This window comes from Leuciscus leuciscus, assembly GCF_965113295.1.
Source record: "Leuciscus leuciscus genome assembly, chromosome: 4".
In the NCBI taxonomy this organism is placed as follows: Eukaryota; Metazoa; Chordata; class Actinopteri; order Cypriniformes; family Leuciscidae; genus Leuciscus; species Leuciscus leuciscus.
Window position 1 is genome coordinate 38,184,200 of NC_138728.1, and position 17,054 is coordinate 38,201,253.

Consider the following 17,054-nt stretch of genomic DNA (forward strand, 5'->3'; position numbering starts at 1 on the left):
GACACGAGCTAGTTGAGAAGTAGGCAACTAGCCCACTTGCATGCAAGACTCCAGCGCAGTCTGCAGCCGCTTCCTTACTTTTGAGTTGCCAGGTTTTATGACAAAAAAAGTTTAAATTGAAAGTAAGTGATTGTTTATGTGTAGGGTGTATTTGATACACAATCTGACAACCTGGGAAATGTCAGTCTAATAGAAAAAAAGAATGGATCAGTGATTTTAAAATTAAGTTTGATGGTCATGCAAATTAGGCTAGAGGAGTTTTCCGGGAGAAACAAGAGGGCACCGGGAGATGACCTTGAAAAATTGTTTTTTACTTTATTTTTGCAAAAGCAGTATCATTTATTTTAACACTCCACAAATCACACATTGAAAACTACAACAAAAATAAGAAATTCCCTCCAAAATAGTTAGTCAGTTTAAAATAAAAATCAATCAATTATTTCACTTAAGATGCTTCCTCGCCCCTGCTCAGCCGCAGCCAGTTTCTCACGGTCATCTCTACGTCAGCCTCAGTGGAATTTTGTTTGGCAGGATTTCTTAACACAGCATCTAAACAAAAAAAATAAAACAAAAATAAAGCAACAGGGGGAAAAAATAAGACAGTAGCACAAAAGTCTATATCTTCGTTTGATTGTTTCTATAAAGACAATTCAGAAAAGTCAGAGCATTTTACAAAAAAAAAATTAACATTTGGTTGAGAATAGTGTGAGGACAGTATATAAATATCGAGAACAACTGATATAAATACAGACACCACATATGGGTTGAATAGTGACAGAATGTTGCTTCAACACATTGTAGGACTTACTCAGGAGTACCTGATGAACAGGCCGTGATTTAAGGCCTGTCTTCTGACCCCTAACTGCACAAGTTCAGCTGGGATGAAAGATTCTGATCAAATATTTTTGTGCAGACTCTCCAAACTGTTTCCTTTAAGTTCTTGCCACCAGACAATGACAGTTTAGTTATCTGTAAAGTAAAAGATAAATTTGACTAATCCCATTTCACAACCTGCTGAATTACATTGTCTTTGAAGCACTGCTCTCCCATGCCCACATCCACGGCTGAAGTGCCCTTGAGCAAGGCACCTACAGTAACCCCTCACTGCTTCCCGAGCGCCGCTGTAGCAGGCAGCTCACTGCTCTGGGTTAGTGTGTGCTTCACCTCACTGTGTGTTCACTGTGTGCTCTGTGTGTTTCACTGATCATGGATGGGATAAATGCAGAGACCAAATTTCCCTCACGGGATCAGAAGAGTATCTATACTCTATATATAGGTGTCTTATCTGACGATAAATCAGGGCATTTGTGCTTTAGAGATAGACACAGACGGGACATACCACTTTCTTCGTAAAGGTGCTATCGGTCCGAAGTTGGTCATCAAAATTCTCCAGGTCTTGCAGTGTAAGCAGTGGTAGCAGGTTCAAATTGAAATCTTCATGAGGAACAGAATTATTTTTTTGAAGTAGTTTGATTACGTAATCCATTTTAAGCTGCAGTTCTCCGACCTGCTCCAAAAGGAGCCTTTCAACAGCTGGGGAAAGTACAGGAAGAAAATATACAAAATTATACAAAAAACAATTAACAAGCAATGCTCTTAATACAGTTTACTGACAACAGCAGAGAGAACCTGCCCAAAATACCTGTGCATCCAGCAGGAGCTGATCTGGCAAATCTTTGACCTGTGAGAAACAGAAAAAAATATAGGTGTTAACAAAAATACTTGTTTTTTAATAAAACTGTGAGAGAGAGACAGACAGAGAGAGAGAGCGAGAGAGAGAGAGACTTCCTACCCAAATTAAAACCGAAACAGGCAGCCAGCTACTCTAGTGACTACTCTGTCTCATATAGTCCATATAGTTATCTAAGTCAGTCACACCTCGACTTTCTTCCAAATAACGCACATTTCATTCATAATATTATAAATACAGGCCTCTATATTTCCTGCACATTTTTGTTTTTCTGAATTGTCTGAATGGCTAATAAAAATAGGTAATACAAAACGATTACTTGGTCACCACCACCAAGGTGAATTGGTTTAGTCTTGACTTCTGGTCGTGACTCGTGAGCGTGAGTGACAGTTGGTATGGGGGGGATCAGGGGAAATCTGTTGATTGTCGATGTCGAGTACGTGCCAAATAAGAGATGGATCATGGACAAGAAAGGTCAAAGCCATCAGGTGCCCAATTTAGAAACGAGCGAAAGATAAAGGTATGCAACTATGTTTTCTCTGTATGATCCATGTCATGAATGAAGGGGCAATATTAATTGGTGGGTATAACTCTTATTTGTTAGCCTTTTTACTATGATTCTTGCTATGCTTAACAATAATTCGGTTTTAACTCAAACACGAGATCTAATTTCACCATAATATTGTGCTTTGCAACAAAACTGTTACAAGTTCAGTTATTACACTGCAAAAAATGCTTTTCTTACTTAGTATTTTTGTCTTGTTTCCAGTCCAATATCAAACATTTCTTAAATAAAGATGCATAACGTTATTTTACTAAAGTAGTAAAATGACATAAGGTATTAAGTCTTGTTTTCTGGGGAAATAAATAAAAATTGAGTTTTTGCTTAAAACAAGCAAAACATGATCTGCCAATGGGGTAAGAACAATTTCTTATGGGGGGGGGGGGGGGGTCTCGCCCTGGGTGTAATTCAATGTAGAACCGCCACTGAGAGAGAGAGAGACTTTTCTTCCTACCCTTAAAACCAGCTACTCTAGTGACGACCAAGTGCAATCTCTGTCTCAGCCTAGTAGTAGAAACATTGTCTTTAATCTAAAGATACCTGCTAGCTAGCCACCATGCTCTCGGGTCAAACTAACTTGACTGTATGTAGTTTTAGACTAAGACAGCTAGTGTGATTGCAGGAGAACAGACTAGATGACTAGACTAGACTGGACTGGTCATGTAACCACATTGAGTGTCTGTGTGTGACACAGCTTTAATTGCTTACAAAGTGGTTTTACAGACTCTGTTCTTTGTCTGCGTGTTAATTAACTTACATTCAGGAGAGCACATCCCTTCATCACGGGGTGTGTCTTGCTGCCAATCATCTTGTGGCACTACAGAAAAAGGCCCGTTACACAAAGAACAGCATCTCCCAGGTCCAACTAACAGAGCTAAACGAGTGACCCCACAGCAGTGGTTCCCAAACTTTTTCTGTCATTTTTGTCATTCCCCATTTTGTATAGGTGTGTGTGTGTGTGTGTGTGTGTGTGTGTGTGTGCGTGTCTCAGTGTGTTCTCCATCTGCATGCTAAATAGCTTACGTTCAGGAGAGCCCAGCCCTTCATATTCGGCTTCCTGCTGCCAATTAATGGTTGTCACTATGAAATGATAAAATTGGATGGTGAAACTGCCAAACAGGAACTAAGCTTTTTGCTCTCAAGCTTTTCAAGTGCGCTTACAGCCATAAGTTTAAAGACCCAATGCATCACATATTTAACGGAAACTTACATTCAGTAAGAAGAAGGTCCTCATTCACTGATGTAATCACTTTAATGGAAAAACACATTAATGCTGGTTACACACAGTTCGGTTTCTGCTTTCCTTGCATATTGGTGTAGGTTTCCTCCTGCTGACTGGCCTCAAATGGCCAAGATCCAGCTTGATTTTAAAATCTGGCCCTAATTCATTTGCTATTGAATTACTCTGAAATTCATACTTTTACTACCTCAGTCTGATGTTCTGAGTAAGAAGTGCAGTATCATACATTACATGTAAAATATCTTACTATCGTTAGTCCTCTGAAGGAGCGCTGGAAGAGGGTGGCGTGGAGGCTCTGCTGCAAAGCCCACAGGCCTTCGTTATTATCCGGTGTCACTAGAAAATACAGAAAAACTAAATTATTGGAGTGAACAGTAAGTCAAGTTTATCACAATTAGATAAACTAATGTCAGTGGGCTGAGTAATTGCCACACATTTCTATCAGCAGCAACTCATCTTAACCCAGGTCAAAATAACAGAGCTAACCCAGTGTCACTCCACATCAGTGGTTCTCAAACTTTTTCTGTCATTCCCCACTTTGCATAGAACTGTGCTGTGCTCTCTGTGTCTTTGTGTGTGAGTTTGCGAGTGTGTGTGTCAGTGTGTTCTTGGTCTGCGTCTTAAATAGCTTACAGTCAGGAAAGCCTCCAGTCCTCCAGTCCCGGCGCCTCTTCTTGAATATTAACTGCGGTCTCTTGGAAAGACAGAAAACCTTGGCTTACTGATCACACTACTAATATAAACTCAAAAATCGTATCTGGAACATTAAACTATGGTATGCGCTGTGGACCTGTGCAGTACACTGTGTCTGCTTGAGTTTAGGGACCTGATGCATTTTACTATAGAGGGGACACTAAATCTAGCGAGGTGGAGCTGGAGCTCCAGAAAAGGGGGAGCTCGAGCTCTAGCTCCTCCCTTTTGGCTCTGCATCGAGCACCATCTAAAAAAAATGCCAATATTTACTTTTGTAAATCACACTTGAATTTGGTCAATGACTACGTTTACAAGCTGTTAAAATTCGGCTTATGGTCGGGTTAAGGTCACTATTTGGGTTTCTGAAACATTCGGAATAACCCGTTTACATGCGTGAGCAGAGAGAGTTACTCCTGTATACATGGAATTTGTAATCAATTGGCAATATCCCGATGTAAACGGCGACGCACGGTTAGCGTCTGGACGTACGGACAACCTTAAGATTCTTCTTTCCGATTCTTCTTCCTGTATCCAAAGACAACAACAACAGCAGCAGCACGCGGATAATGAATAGTTTGGGGCAGATAGCGATCGCCTTTGTTTGCGCTTTCCTCCTCGCTCCAAAAGTGTGGTGCTGTGCTGCGTCTCGCCATGTTTACCTCTACTTCTTGTTTACTTCCGGTATACTGCACGCGGGTTTTTGTATGCGCCGTCTCTACTCAAAAGACCAAGATTCCTTGCGAATAGAACATGCGCAGAACACAAATCAATGTTCCTTTTGATGGGGATATGCCGATACGCGTTTACATGACCAAATATTCGGGTTAGAAAAGGGGTACCCCAGGGATCATATCCGGGTTTTTAAAAACCGGGATATGAGCATATCCGGGTTTTTGCCGGTGTTTACATGGCCGTGCGCGACCGGGTTATTGCTAATATCCCGGTTTTGAACGGGTTATTGGCTCCATGTAAACGTAGTCACTGTTTCATTTGCAAATTCTACTCAAAAGAGATGCAGTAGATTTTGGCCCGCGCTTGAAAATTCATAAATTTCTCACAAAAAATACGTGATGTTTACGTTTTTTGAATCAGAACTCATTTTGTCGTTTTAATTGCATACGTTTTTATATCTTTTTTTTCTGAACCTGTTTTGGACGTCTCATGTTTGTTGGGTATTATCATCATATAAATTGTGGCATACGGATTTTACACAAACTCTACTTCGCGCTTACACCGCCAGCTTGATGTGGACCAACGGTTGCGTAGATCTAGTTGGCAGCAGCATTTGTGAAAAAAAATAAGTGGGATTGGCAAAATGGTTCTTCACGGTTCCTCCGCCGATCTCCGGAGTGTGCACTAAGTTTTTTTGGTGTGCAGGGGGAAAAACCTCTTCCGATACTTTGCCGCTGGTGCCCTCCAATTGCAACGTTGGTAAGACTGAACGTGCTGTCTGGGTGGAGAAACAGATGTTTATTTATTCATTCTCAGTGTTGAGAAACGTAGCCTGCATGTGTTACATTACTGTGTTAATAATAACTAAAGTACCTAATTATGTTACATATTTATTTTGTATGAAAACTAGCACGTTAGTTACTTATGGATTAAAAAGTACCATTGTCTCAGTGCTGCGCGAGTACTCTCTCACAAACAAAGACGCGCGCACACAGAGAGAGAAGATAATTGTAAAAAGAAAATTGACGGGCTGAGTTAAAATTTTGTTCTTGCTTGTTTTGTTTTTTCTGTCAATATGTCAGAAAGCATTTTGTATTATCTATCCGTGTTTTTAAAATGTGTTAAATGACGGACGGTTTACTGTTAACACACCTCTCATTATATGTCGGATTCATCTAACTTATACTTGATAATGTTTTAAGAATAAGTGATTCGTTAATGCTATTATAGGACTCCTGTCTATTCATTGTCAACTGTTTTCTATAAATATGTTAGTATTGGCTAACATTTATTCAGCTAATGCGTGTCCTGTTTAAAATGTGCAATGTTCAAATGCAAAGACAGCACGTCACAAATAGAAGCCCTTTTCCCTGTGGGATTTAGTATCATATTTAGATATTGGAATAATATATTAAGTAGCCTATCTTAATTGTACACAATGTTCCTATGGGTTTATTTTTATTTTTTACTTGCTGTTTTCTTGGGGTTTCTTAATTTGATACTAGTTCACCAGCACACATTATATGCAATGCAATATAATGCATGTGTGTCGTCGTCAGTCATATAGGCCAGTAGGTTACAGTCCAGCTTTGGTTTGGTTCTGTCTCGACCTTCAGCCCAAATGGACATGTGGTGGTTACAAAAGTAGATAAGTAATTGTAAATAAATAAGTAGATAAATAGTAGTAAATAAATATACGATATGTAAGATGTGACGACAAGAGAATGTATTTCTTAGTCAATATCACTATAAAGTGCCTTTGGTGTCCTCATCAGAATCGCTCAGTCATCATGAACATAATGCAAAATAATGAAATTCTGAGGTTTTATTATAAATGGCCAAACACTTACACACATACAAGTACAATGATACGCCTCTTGAAATGTGTTTTTCTGTTTTTATACCATTTTCTTTGATTGGATGTATGTGATTTTGGCATGTCCCACACGCTGCTCAGCTAACTTCAGGGAGTGTAAAAAGTGGTTAAATGACATAAAATTAAAATACTTTTTTAATGTACTTATTGTCCTCAGCAAGTTATTTAATAAAACAAAGTATATTTATATTTTATTTTCATAATAATATTAAGCAGTTTGCATATGTCCCTGAAATTGCTGTCCACCCCTGTCATTATGGGGTAAACGCCCATTTAAGAAACCAACTGATGTACTCAGTGCCATCCCCTCCCCCATTTGGTCTTTCTTCAGTGGAGGTTAAAACATCTGCAACACACACAATAAGTATCTACACTTATATTTCCTAATTTTCATCATATTGTGTTTGTAGTTGCCTGTTGTCAAGCTTAACATGTCCACCCTGTCATTGTGAAATATTAATTAATATAAAAACTTTTCAGAAATTCTAAATATATATTTCAAACAGTGCACAGTCAGCTTCAACAGTGAATCACTTTGCTAACTGCTGTACACCATGTGCTCATTAAATACTAACTTTAGCCAAAAAATGTCCACCCTGTCACATGACAGGGTGGACATGGTTCATGACAGGGAGGACATTTGCAACTCCTGAAAATCAGCCTGAGCCAGGCCCCTCCTTCTTCTATATTGGTTAAGGGTTTCTTGAAGGTCCTGTTGTTTTTAAAATGTTCCCCCGTTCTAGTTCACCCATTAAAGCATTTGTCCACCCTGTCATGCCAAGTTCCACCCTGTCATTTTGTTGTCCACCCTGTCATGTTCAACTTTTAGGATGAAAATAAACAAATTATTTTAACAAGTTAACAAAACCTTGTGTGTGATTTCTTAATAAACAAATGAGGGCCAGTTAGTATTGTTTTAAATTTTGACTAAATATCTTTGTTGTTAGATTTAATTTAGAATAGAATGTGCAACTATCGCATATTTTATTGGGCAATACATATTTAAGCAGTAACTTCATTATTATAAAAATACTTTTACCATTAACTAAAATGTTTTGTTGGGAAAGGGACACATTATCTTTCCTCAGATCTACATTTTATAATCACTATGCAATAAAAATGTATTTATTCTACTATGAATTTGTCCATGACAGGGTGGACATATTTTATCGTTTGCTCGTATATTGTCAGCTTGCAGTTAATTTATAAAAAGTGCTGGAGCTTGACCAATATGCATTTCTAACAGCCTGTCTCCTTAATACAAAACATATAAAGTTAAATGGAAAATCTCAGATTTTTGGGGGGAAATTGTGAAGTCTCAAAGGCACTTTATGGTGATTTTGACCCTTGACGATTAATGTTCCCTGCTCAATCGTTCGATTATTTGATTGCTTTTACCTTTTGGGAGTGTTCGCCTGCTTGATGAGGGGGCGCACGCGCTGCTCAAACAATACAGACTCTGATAAGTGAAGCAGCAGCAACTCCGTGTCCTGTATTAATATATACATATATCTCCCCTCATCAGGTATGAATTACATAAAAGCAATGAGAGTATGTTTTTTGACATGTAAGAGTTTAAGAAATGTTAACTACATTGTTTAAAGTGTTTAAGTTTACTGTTATGACGGACATATAAAAGTTCATGTAAAAGTTCGCTTCAAGTCACGTCTGTGTGCCGCGTCACGCGTGCTAGTTATACATTTCATGCTAGTGATGGAGACCATGCGGTCTCAGAGAGAAGGCGCAATAGTAGAGCAAGTCCACAAATAAGATGTGTTTTGGTGAAATAATGCAATGAGTAAGTTGTAAGTGCCAAATGACTTTGAAAAAGAGTGTCTATACTAAAAATGTATCACAAAGAATAATTCTGGCAAACACAGTTTTAGGATTTATTCACGTGTAAAATGTTATATATGTTATCAGTGAATATTTCATAGTACCTATGCTTAATCTGTGGACACAGTAGTAAAGGAGAAATACTGTATATGTATATATAATTCTGTTATATATTGTGATTAGCCTACTCTTGAAGTGATGCACTGTCATTGATTGACATAAGAGTGATTGAACTGTTTTACATTGTATAAAAAACAATACAGACTCTGATAAGTGAAGCAGCAGCAACTCCGTGTCCTGTTTTAATACATATATCTCCCCTCATCAGGCGGCGGTGATGGTGCTACAGACACAGGAGCTAAAATGAGAAGAATACACACCACATTAACACACGGCTTGCTGGAATACTCAACTGTACAATTGAGTTGCCATGTAATAATGTTTAATTGCAATAATGTCCATTCAGCCAGTGTTTTCATAAATAACCCATAAATTATTAGGGCTCCAAAAGCCAAGCAGAAAGAATGTACATTATATGATCAGCTGAGTGTATTCTCCTTTACTTATACTCTAGAAAGGTTAAACAAAACAAAAAGTACTAGTCTCTCTCTCTCTCTCTCTCTCTCTCTCTCTCTCTCTCTCTCTCTCTCTCTCTCTCTCTCTCTCTCTCTCTCTATATATATATATATATATTTATATATATACAGTATATATACATCATTTCACGGAAGAGAAAATGAGTTGGAATAAAGGACAAAAGAGATGGAGAAAGTATTGGTTTGAGTAGAGACATCTGTAACCAAAAAAGGGATAGAGCTCTAGACACTCAATTCAATCTTAAATGCATAAATAAAAAAGAATTGAGAAATACCCAGACAGATAATCAAGGAAGGGTTTTTCTCACACAAAACAATTGTATTGTTTCAACCTGGAAAACAGTGCATGAGTCATGTGGACCTATTTTATGGTGATTTTTCATTCCTTTTACAGTAAAAAAATAAAAAAATAGCTCTGTTAAATTTCACTACATGGAAAGAACAAATCAGAACATTCTTCCAAAGTTCACGTTTTGTGTTCCAAAGAGTCATAAAGGTCTGAAAAAACGTGAGAGTAGATGACGACAGATATAAAATATTTTTTGGTAAGTTATTTATCCCTTTAATGTTTATCAAATTTAATTTGGGGAGTTGTACTGACAGGGTGATTCTTAGACTATGGGCACTTTTATGTACTTTGGTCATATTTTTAAAAATACATATAATTTTGGACAAATTCCTCTTTCTTTTTCAAACTAACAATAAAACCTCCTTAAAAACCTTTAACTACCTTTCTATTATGATTTTTCATACTTTTCAACCTCCTAATAGGTGTCAAAATCACTGTTTTCTCCTTGTCGCACACCCAGGCTTCAACAATGAAAATACAGTTTAAAAATATGACTTATCTGGTAACTATTAATATACCTAAATTAAGCACTAGTAAAATAATTAAAATACATTATAGTATTTAATGTGAGACCACCATCAATATTACTTAAACAAAATATAGCTGTCGCACAGTATTGGTGTCATTTCCACCACAACACTGTAATGTCCCTTTAAAAAGTTTGTGTGAAAGATTGTTTAGGTGGTTTCTATGGAAGTGTTCAGAGACATCAGAGCACATGGTGGACATGGAGGCAATTTTAAATTTTCATCAAGAACAAAATAAGAAAAATCAAGGTAAATATTGCTTGATCAGTTAATATATTTATTCTACGTCATTTCCAAACATGTTGTACCTTCATAGGTGTTTTTAAAAAGTTAAGAGTATTTTGCGTACATGAAATGCTAAGTATTAATTCAAAGCTAATCAGTGAAGCTATCTTCCATTTTTTTCCACAAAAAACTACAGAAATGTCATTTCCACCACACTGGCCTCTGTGGTGGAAATTACATTTATGGTTACAAAGTGCAATTGATATGGATTGCAAGAGTAGATTTGTGTAATACTTTTTACATTATAATATTATAATAAATTACAATACTTTTTATATTTATATTATTTTTATTTCTAAATTATACTTTTATATTAATTGATTTCATTTAGATGAATGAAAATTTAATTTTGTTGCATCATTTATTGCTTATATTTTTGCCTTGCCATCAGTTGTGTCAGTTATTTACAGTATGCACTGTAACCGTTCATCTGTGAGACAAATCAGTTGTAAACATCAAACTCAGCACTACACTAAAAACAGTTGTGGTTATGTTTAATGACTTTGTGAATTGAGTTTACTGAGTGTGACGAGTTTAAGAGTTTTTCTAATAAATATCTCTACTGTTTCTCTACATTCACGTTAATTCATTGTCATTTCCACACACATTTTTTTAAAAATATTAAAAAAGTTCTCATCACACATTAAAAATGTATCCACAATTTACGAGATCATGCTCTACTTAATATAAAAATTCAAGTTATTTATTTTCAAATAAGCTCTTGCCCAAACCAATATTACATTTCAGAGTGTGACAAGTGTACAGTTCAGCATTTGGTCCTTAGGGCAGTTCATTTATCTCATTGACAAATGTATAATTATTGTGGAAAAACTGATAAAACTAGTTACAAAAAATGATCTTAGACAATTCTTGAGTGGCATAAGTTATTCTATTTTTAAATAACAGCTGTATATTGAGATGTGGTGGAAATGACATTTGTTCATTGAAGGTTGGAATTTTTTTTAAATATTAACAATTTCTCTTGTAATCTAAGTTTGTCCTCTTACAGACCTTAAAACTAGACAAATTGTTTAAACTTATGAGACTGTGTTAGGTGACTTTTGAACAAGTTTTTTTTTATTCAACTTCACAAGCCTAAAAGTGCCCTAGTTGAAGAAACGCCCTTTACAGTTGGTAAATCACACATTATCAAATCCCCTACACAATCAACATTAATCTATTAGGACTGTAACTATTGAAGTGAAATGTGAAAATAAAGGAAAAGTGTTGCGCATTACAATTAAAGATGCTCACGTGGCATGCAAGATTACTTTTTTTTTAATATATATATTTTTTTATTAGATATAAGCATTCAATAGCCAACAAATAATATCAGCATGTAAAACAAGAATCGTAACATACACCAGAGGAGAGAAGAGAAAAAAAAGAAAGAAAAGAAAAACAGACAAAATATACAATAATAATAATACAAGAAAGGTAATCAAATTAATAAAGGAGATACAATCAATTAGATAGAACATGTTAGGATAGGCAAGGCAAGTTTATTTATATAGCACATTTCATACACAATGGCAATTCAAAGTGCTTTACATAGAAGAAATTAAAATAATAAAAAGAATTAAGAATAATTAAAACAGTTTAGAAAAATAAAATACAATACTTAAAAAAAAAGAAAAAGAATATTATTATAAATCTTTCCTTCAAAAGGATTCGCTTAAGGAAAATGCGACAAAATTTAGAGGGGGATTTTGAAGAGAGCACAGCAAGACAATGTTTTCCTTGCTTTGGTCTTCTCTGAAGCAGAAAGCGTTTGAAGGTATTGATGAAAATCAATGATAAAAACTTCGAATAATGGCTTATGATTGGAAAATTTACATTTATGAATATAACATTTTGCTAGGAGAAGTAGGTTTATAAAGTAAAATTCTTTCTCAAATTTTTTTTCCGTGTTAATAAAACCAAATATAACATATTTCCAATATAAATAAAAAAGAGGGTACACAAAATCAATAATATACCTGCAAAAGCACTTCCAAAATATTTTGGTATAGTTACAGTCCCAAAACAAGTGTACAGTAGTTTCATCTTGTGCATTACAGAAATCACATTTTATGTCAATGTCAGGTTTAAACTTTTTTAGGTAACTTTTCACTGGATAGAATCTATGAACTAGTTTAAATGAGACTTCTCTGACTTTATTTACAATAAGGTATTTATGTGGCAATAACCAAACTTTTCTCCAGTCCACAATATCCACATGCAAGATTACTTTTCAGCGTTAACATATTTTTATGTTGAGCTCATCAAGCAATAACCAATCAGATTAAAGGTTGGGTAGGTAGGAATTGTCTAAAAAACTTATTTTCCAAATTTGTTTAAACTTTATTTATATATCAATACATAACTAAAATGTAAGTACTCTGAAAAAGAAAGTATAAAAATCGAGTGTCTGTAGACCTCTCACGACTGTTTTAAAGACAGCTCATTATTTCCATTCACTCCACCCCCTCCCTTCTGGGCTCCTTCCAAAGCCACGCCCCCAAAACACATGAACGCGCGACTCTGACCGCTGAACTGGAAGACGCATTATTTACCTGAGAGAGGAGCGCAGTGCATGCAGTGACATCATGTCAGAATCACATGTAATAAAAAAATCTAACTTTATCATTATGAATATAAACAAATAAGATGTATTTTAGTACTCACTATCAAGCTAGCATTTGTAAAGTTTAAAGCTGCAGTAGGGAGCTTTTAGAAAACGTTGACTTAGCCTGAAAATTTGAACAAGCACAGCTTACAGGTCACTCCCCCTCGCTCTCTATCTGCTGCGCTACAGCCCTCCCTCCACAGCGGAGCCTGCCATGAACGCGCAGGCTAGTAAACATGCAGGGACACTGATGACGGCGGATAAACAGTTATCGCACATTCACTGGTAGGGACGAAACATCAACAATATGCTTTACATTGACTATGGCCTGCCCATACTTTGACTACAAACTTGGTCTTCAAATCATTACGTATTTTGCAATACATGTAATGTAACTTCATAACGTTGCACTCTTTCTATAAGTTATAAATAGCTAGCAAGATAATAATGGTAACGTTACAGTATCTAAGTAATTATTCTAGCGATGTGTAATGCTAAATAAGGTTTGCTAGTACATTATTTCAGCATCATGACAAGCCAGTGAATTAGCAGGTTTCTATTGTTGCTTTGCACAGTGCGTGACATTTTATCTGTATGCTATGCGGCTAGAGCTTTGACACTGAGTCATTGGGCTCCGACGGGCTTGTTTATCGTCATCGGTCTTTTTCCGTTTACCTGTCTTTGTTGCATGAGCTGGTGCCACTCGAGAAATTGGCAGTTTTAGTTGTTTGTCCGCCATTAGCACAGCTGCGCGGCACACCGGCTATCTTGATTTTGAACGACTGTAGGCACTGTGCGAGAGAGGGGGGTGATCAGCGCGTACACAAGCATGATTGACACTGCTAAGACACTCCTCCTGGCTCTGATTGGTTGTTTCTTACCGGGAGCGGTGTATTTCTGCAAATGGCAATATGACCACTGGGAGGAGCCTGGGGAGCTTGATTTTTTTCACAGATTATCTGTCTCATATTCTACTGTCAGGACATAATGACAGTTTTAACAAATATGTAAAAAATACATTTTTACAGAAGTTACCAACTGCAGCTTTAACGCAAAATACAGTACACGTGATTGTGATAACTATGATAACTCTGCAAGACACCTGACTGAAGGCATAAATCCAGATGAGAGATGTAAATATGATCCAATAGAGTGTTCCTTTTGGTTGTTACTGTGGTGATCAGTTGCGTGTATCCTTTAGATTGAAACAATTCCAGAACAGTTTTTTTTCCCTGCGCAGAGGAGATCCTCATTAAAATCTCCACAGATTATTACAGGATGTTCGTCCACGATGTCCAAATAATCCAGCAGACTCTTCAAGTTTTTCAGGAATCCTTCAAATCCGTAGTGTGGTGGCCTGTACACAGCAGCGATTGTCGCTTTGATCGGGCTATCTACTTTGATGACGACATACTCCAGATCGGTCACATTTTGAATAAACTGCCTAGCCTGAGATGATATATGCTCTTTAGAATATATTGCGACTCCACCACCAGCTTTCTTCGCAATTTCTTGTTGTGTCGAGTAGGAGACATGTCTGTTACGCAGAAACATGTTGTATCCTTGCAATTGGACTTGGGGTGTAATGAGCGATCCGGTCAGGTGAGTTTCCGTCATGCAAAGAATGTCCGAAAGAAGCAGTTCATGATGGGATCTGATATCTTCAATGTGGGATGACAGTCCTTCTGAGTTGTGATGGATGATTTTAAGTGTTTGATCCATGTTGGTTTCCCTGACATGCTGCAAAAGTGGCATAATTCCTTGGAATGTCACTCTTGTCATATTTTCCAACGAGGCTGTTACTTCAGGATCAGCATAAATCTCCTTCTCACTGAAGTCTGTGAAGTGCAATCCATGAAGTGAGGTCGTTCTGCTGAGGGCAACGTAGGCCATTCCCGGCTTAAAAAATCTTCTTCAGTGGCACCACTGCATTCTCCATTGTCATGCCTTGGACTTTGTGTGCTGTGCAGGCGTAAGCTAACTTGATGGGGAATTGTTGACGAACTGCTCCTTTCCTTAGATTTTCTTCGGCTCTCTCGATGTAAACAAAGTCGTCTTCTTCACCTTGCATCCTTCTGCGATTTTTCCTGCCTGCGTTTGGATTGTCAAGCTGAAGTCCAAGCCTTTGCACGGTGTCGATTCCATCTCTTGTCTTATTGTCAACATTTGCAATCTTTCCAAAACACCCATTGCAAATTCCGTCCTCCACATCCAGATTCCTAGTCACCATTATGCGTACTCCCAATGCAATTTGTATGGTGTCAGGCAAGTCGTCCTTTTTTCCTGTGATGGGCTTCATTTCTCTCTTCATCCCTCCTGTTCTTGGGTCTTTCCTGTAGTCTTCTGCATCAATGGTAATGATGTCAGTGTGAAGAGCATGGATTGTTTTAGTATTGTGTTCGTGAACTTCCTTGTTGGTGACAAATATGTGCAGTGCATCACACGGGCAGTCTTTGTGGTCCTTCACTGCCTGGAGTAGCAAAGCTGTATCTTCTTCAGCGAGATCTTCGGTCTTCTTCTTCACCCGTAGACAGTTTAAAAGTTGGGCAAAAGCCAGGTCTTCTTTCTGACGCATGATCTCGGTGAGGGTAATCATTTGGAAATGTTCTTTCCAGAAGTCCAAAACATCCTCTTCGTACACGCAGAGTGGTTTGGCTTTACCCAGAGGTGGCAGTTGGAAAAAGTCACCCACGGCGAGGACAGAGATTCCCCAAAAGGTTTCTTGCTGCCTTTGATTTGCTGAAATCTCCAGTTTACGTAGGCAAAAAGATCCTTCGAAATCATGGACACTTCATCGATGATGAGAATCTCCACAATCTTGCTCGTAGTTCATCCAAGGCATTTCCAAGTCCTTGATACGGTGGCTTCAGATTCCTTGGAAGTTTTAAGATGGAATGCAGAGTTTTACCGGATATGTTGAATGATGCCGTCCCAGTAAACGCACTCAAGAGCACCGTAGGCACGGACAGATCTCCTTCCTCCTGTAGTCGAGGCAGTTGTCGCAGAATTTTGGTCGCTTCCGTGTACTGTATATGCACTTGATGACGTGTGATTTGCCACATCCAGCACCACCTGACACGAAGTAGAAAAACTGTTCGGGATTATGACCCCACACACGCTTCTGACACCACTGGTAGACCGTGTAGAATATGGCTGCCTGCGTCTCGTTTAGACTTCTGAACATCTTCCTAACAAATTCGATGCTCATCTGCGGTGCCTCTATTTGTGGCACGACTCCATCTCCATGTTCAAGAATCTGAAATTATGGGACATCATCTTGTACATCCTCATCATCTGGATTGATGTCTTGTCGTTCTGCAACGCACTCTAAACGATCTACTTCAATTTCAGGTGCAAAAGTGGCCCACGGGTTCTCGGATGGCCCTTGCTGTTGCAGCTGATCGAATGCCTTATCCACCTCGTCGCTGTGTTTTTCAAACTTTTCCTTGCGTGCTTGCACTACGGCACAGACAGGGAAAAGCAAACCAGGGGTTGTCCAGGGTAGTTCCACCTTTGCACTCTTGTAAAATGTCCAATATGTTGGAAATCTAGGCGGTTTTAGCTGTTCGTTGCTCTGATGTTGCATATAAAGCTTAAGTAATCTACTGTAAAACTTTTCGGGTTGTTTTTCCTCCAAATAACGTGCATACCTAATAACTGCAGCCTTCCCAGACGTTCTCTTCTGAAAAAACTCATGCCGTTGAGCAGCTGGTGAACATTCTTGCCTTTCGTTTGTTGACCATACACAGTGCGGCACTCCGAAGCAAAATCTGCTAGACACATATTTTCAAAGTCATGCGTTTGAGGCCTTGCTCTGTATTTATTACTTCAGGCCATCTCATTTTGGCTGCACTTAATGTGCAAAAAAACGTAGGGGTTCCTAACTGTCTTATCATAACCTGTAGATCCCTCAAAGTTTTCTCCCAATACGATGGAGAGCCTCTCAGTGGTTGCATGAACCGTGTGGCGTCTCTGTTGTGCTCCAATCTTTCAATCTCCCGGTTGTCTTGAAGCAGTCTGTTAGAAATTCTTTGGCCGTCTCTTGTGACAGGTTTGCCTTTTCGCAACTGAATAGACATGCTGTTTCTAGCCAGTTGTGTTTCTGTTACAAACTGTGCAA

The 17,054-nt window shown here is 37.9% G+C and overlaps 1 long non-coding RNA gene across 2 annotated transcripts; it reads right to left on the minus strand.

Annotated features, from left to right (window-relative positions):
• Positions 1–493: 493 nt before the first annotated feature.
• Positions 494–1,683, minus strand: LOC309497799. 2 transcript variants are annotated; one of them, XR_014205717.1, is made up of 3 exons: positions 1,643–1,683; positions 1,340–1,533; positions 494–549 (listed from the first exon to the last, which is right to left on the minus strand). It is a non-coding gene; the product is annotated as an uncharacterized lncRNA (long non-coding RNA). The 2 variants fall into 2 exon arrangements; XR_014205718.1 differs by lacking the exon at positions 494–549 and adding an exon at positions 857–969.
• Between the last annotated feature and the right edge of the window lie 15,371 nt (positions 1,684–17,054).